This window comes from Cyprinodon variegatus, unplaced genomic scaffold, assembly GCF_000732505.1.
Source record: "Cyprinodon variegatus isolate N-32 unplaced genomic scaffold, C_variegatus-1.0 Scaffold959, whole genome shotgun sequence".
NCBI lineage: Eukaryota > Metazoa > Chordata > Actinopteri > Cyprinodontiformes > Cyprinodontidae > Cyprinodon > Cyprinodon variegatus.
In genome coordinates, this window is record NW_015151412.1 from 25,492 (window position 1) to 30,299 (window position 4,808).

At 39.1% G+C, this 4,808-nt stretch overlaps 1 long non-coding RNA gene across 1 annotated transcript in view; it reads left to right on the top strand.

Moving 5' to 3' along the window:
• Window positions 1–2,050: 2,050 nt before the first annotated feature.
• The window catches only part of LOC107100314, a 13,433-nt gene continuing 10,675 nt past the window's right edge, over window positions 2,051–4,808 (top strand). The window contains exon 1 of the long non-coding RNA XR_001481997.1: window positions 2,051–2,181. This is a non-coding gene — a long non-coding RNA (uncharacterized LOC107100314). The remainder of the gene's footprint in view (window positions 2,182–4,808) is intronic.

Sequence of the window (4,808 nt, forward strand, 5' to 3'; positions counted from 1 at the left end):
TTTGTTGTTGTTTAGTTGCTTTTTCATCTCTGGCACCTCACATGAGTTTTCCCTGATGTTTTCTGGCCTTTTGGTCCTTTGTGTTTTTGAATTTTGAATCAGTTATATCATTAAATCTACAAGATTTATCTCTGCCTCCTGATCTTTGCATTTGGGTCCTCAAAAACCTCCACTCAACCGTGACAACATTCATCTGTTTTTTTTTGTTGTTGTTTTTTTACGTAAACCTGTGTACTCACTCGTTAAACATCTGTTCTTGTTCTTTTTTGATGATTTTATGCTGACAGATGAGCAGGAGAAGAGATATGGCTTGAATGCAATAAATGTGATTAAGTAAATCAGATTAGCTTCTCTCATTGGTTGATGCAGCTAATCAAACTGCAAAGGTTTAACTGTTACAACTCATGAATCTGACAATTTGGATGTTTGTTATGCTGGTCAGTAGTTGAAAGCTCATATCGATCTGATCCTCAGACAGTTTTAAGACACATTGCACCAGGTCAAAACGGGCCCCTGGACCTCTCAGCACCCCTTATGTCCACTTTAGAATTTGCATGTACACTGCTCCTGCATGTAAATTCAAGATGTTTTAAGTCTAAACGCAGTATTTTGTGTGTCACATCAATCCTGCTGTGCCTTTCATTTTTGTTTTGTATGTCTTTACTTGATTTCGACAATTTGCCTTTGTTGATTTACTCTGGGACTTTGAAGGAGTCAGAAGTCTGACTAGGCCACTGAAAGACATTAATAATGGTTTGTATAAGACAGAAAATGTAGATAAACCAGGATTATGAATTATTTTTGGTTTGTTTTTTGGTCTACACTGTGAATTAGTTAAGAAGATAATGAAACAGGTCCTTTCAAATCTGATATATTTTACCCTTACAGTGGTAAAATGGGTGGTTAGAGTAGTGCACTTGTTCTCTGAGAAGGCTGCAAATACCTGGTTCAATCCCCACATCCTGCACTCTGGGTTCCTGAGCAAAAATCCTTAACCCCACACTGCTCCTCGGGCGCCACACTATGGCAGCTCACTGCTCCCCAAGGGAATGGGTCAAAATGCAGAGCGTTCCCCATTGTTGGACAATAAACAGATTTTAACAGAAAAAAAAGAAAAGTGTTTGTTTTCTATTTATTAAACCTGTATTTTTTCCTAATAACTTTCTATACATTATTTAACAGTTTATACCAAGTATTAAGTGTAAACATAATTTCCTGAATAAAACCTAGATTTCTTTGTTTTCCTGATTCATTTTATTATTTTTTTCCACCTGCAGATCCCGTCTTTAACGTAAAAGTTACTCCAGAATCCTCCCACTTGACTGAGTTTAATAAATCTGCCAGCTTCGTCTGCTCCTCGTCTGGATCATCTCTCTCCTTCCGTTGGATAAAAGACTCCTCTGAGATTACAGCTAGTGACAGAGTTCAGATTACTGATGGAGGATCCACTCTGACTATTGTCAATGTGACCAGAAATGACGAGGGATCATACAGCTGCCAAGTGTCCAATCCTGTGAGCAATGCCAACAGTGATCCAGTATTCCTCTCTGTCAGCTGTAAGTTATTCACATATGATAATTTCTTATTTTTAAGAAAGAAAATTAACAACTGTAATGCTGTTTCTTCAAACTTTTGGAAAATATCCGCAAATACATTTTTTGTTAGGGTGATTCTGAAAACATCAGATTTATAAAACATATCAGTTGAATATAGATCAGTCTTTTCCCGATTTAACATCAGCGATCATATAGGCTTCAAATTCAGTTTCATATTTTGGTAACATTAACTTTTTAGCTTTAAAGGATAAAGCTGATGTTAAGCTAGTACTGCATTAGTAATGTGTTTGAGATGTTAGTGTATAAAGTTAGTTAATTGTCATTAAATATTAAATGATAATTTTCTGCAATTTCAGATGGCCCAGAAAAAGTCACATTAAAGGTTAACCCTGAATCTCATAAACTATATGTGGAAGGTTCAGACATCACCTTGACTTGTTCGGCTGACTCCAGACCTGCTGCCATGTTTAGTTGGTTACTAAATGAAAAAATCTACCGAATTCTGAACATGAGCTCAAGCTAATCAGTGTTCAGAGGAATCAGAGTGGAAACTACAGCTGTCGGGCCTTTAACAGTAAAACCTCAATAAAGCAAACATCTCAACTTGCATATATCTCTATAGTGGGTAAGTAACAGTACAGTCACAAACTACTATGTTTTGCTTTTAACGGGATATCCCTGCATAAATAAGTCATCCTGGTTATGGCAACCACAGAACAGGCTATCTGGGATTATTTGTCAATTCTTACATTTTTTTTTTGTTTTTTGTTTTTTTGTTTATGGGCTATGCATAACAACATTCTAATCATGAGAGTGTTCATGTAATTTCTTAGGAATGAGTTCTATGACCTAATTATAGGTGCTTAGAATCTGAAATCACAATCCCTCCAACCCCCACTTTCTTCAGTGATAATCAATGCCTCAGCTTTGGTTTTTGTGTGCTAGGGTCTGTTTCACAAAGCAGGTTTAACAAACAAAGATTCAAATCTGCATCTCTAAATTAATAGACATGTTAGACATCGTTGGAAAGCTTAGGTTCTCCACAACCACCAACCACCAAGTTCATTTTATGGACACAGTGAGCACAAAGCACAATTAACACAGATATAGCAGCATGCCAAAATGTAAACATGACAAAGCAGCCACAACAACACACTTTTGAAGGCATCCAGAAGCCGTTTTATAAACCCATTCTTCAATTGTTTATACTCCATTCGTCCGCAAGGGTCCACAGGTTAAAAGACAGAAAAATGTACTACAGCTGCAAAGGAGAAGATTGTTGCTGAGTTTACAGTATGCATAAGTTTATTAAAAGTTTATAAGATCTATTAAAAGCACTCTCCTCGCCATTGGTCCATTTGTGGATCACTAAAACAAGAGTCTTTCTGTTTAAAATCACACTCCTAGACTGAACTGTAATAATTTATTTTCTAATTAAATTTTTTTCAGAGGAAACTTAACTTTAGGAAGTAAAAAAGAAATAATACAAATACTGACCAAAGCTGACATTCAAAATGTTTATTCTAGATGTGAAGAGAGTCATGTTTTTGAAATGGTCATTTTGACATAAATGATTTTTTTTTTTCTGATTTTAGGAATACATTCTACGGAACCGTATTGCATTAACCAAAGAAAAAAAAATCTGACAGCTTATCTCATAATTACGAGATCAGTAAATCTCATAATCTATTCTCGTAATTACGAGATAATATCTCGTAATTATGAGATCGTATCTATTTGGTTATGCTTACTTGAGCTTGTAATGTAGAATCTCTCACAAAACTGGTCTTCATGATTACTTATTAAGAATATCTGCATCTGTTCCACTGAACAGTTCTCTGTACCCAAGTCTAACATGATATGTGTTGGAGTTCTGCTCCTGTTTTTCACTTCATCAATAAATCCATCTATAACCCTGGGGTTATTACTTGTGGAGTAAACATGCAGCGATATGACTATACGCGAAAATTCGTCAACAGCTCTATTAATACAGATTCTGTTTGGTTTTAGTTTTTCATATGAATCGACATGCTGCATGAAGTTGAAACCTGGTCGTTTTAAACCATTCTGAAACCGTCATGATCTCTGCGCTGATGGTTCGGTTTTTCGCTTTCCTCTTTGCTCCTCTGTCTAATTGGTCCTGCGGCTGATTACCCCAATCATTTCCACCTGGTTATTCAACAATTTATGTGACCCCTGGCTCACACCGACTCCGGTCTTAACGTTGCGGTGCGGTGGGTGCGGCTCTGCAGTGATTCCAAGTCATTAAAAAGACGTAAACCTCTCTCACCGGCTGCTGAGCTGTCCGGCTGCGGTTACGGAGACACTCCGGCGCTGCAGAAAATTCAGCAAGAAAGCTATCCTTGCGGCGTGCCGGAGCCCTCCGCAACAAGCTCTCGCAAATATCCTTATTAGGGCCGTGTTATCGCGTGAAGTTACGTGAACTCAAGTGAACTTCTGTTCTCGCGAGTTAAATCTCCGGACCTGTTGCCGGAGTCGCAGAGCCGCACCGCACCGTAGTCAAAAGGACGGTGTGAGAGGGGGTGTGCGGGAGTTGCGGTCTCCGTCGGCTCTGTAACCACACCGGAGCCAATGTGAGCAAGGGGTTACGTGCTTGCCTTAAGTCAGCGGCAGGTTACTCTAACAGTTTGATGAGATTAACTAGCGATCTGTATCTTGTTGTGTTTTCCTGATTGAGACCGGTTTCTGCCCCATGGATCCAGAGTTTTGCTTTGCCCGTCTTCTCTGTTAGTCTGATCTGTTCTGGACTGATTCCTGGATTCTGCCGGCTTCTCTACCTGGATCTGTCAGCAGCTAATGAGCAGCTCTGCGCTCCTGTTTGTTTTAATCTCAGGTCATTACAGAAGCTTCAGCTCTCCTTGCGGATTTAAGATTTTGAGAAGGTATCGATGGACAGTTCTATGTGACACCACCAAGCAGCTTAAATGCTTTTCAGACACATTCATTTACAATCATAAAGCAGCCGGTTGCTGGTTTAATTCCTCCTGCAGTCAGAGTGGGCTTCTTCACCTAAAAACATTCTAAGGACTTACTTTACAATGCTGACAAATTAAAATGAATTCAGTCCACATTAAGGAAACTCAGCATTTCCCAGTGTCACATACTAGAGCCCTGCACTCCTGCTGGAGTCCTGCAATGCAAAGCAGTGCGGCGCAGGACAAATACTAAAAGCTCATTGCGGGTGGGAGCGGTGATAAGCAGCAGTCCTGCGAACTAAAAACGTGTCTTAAA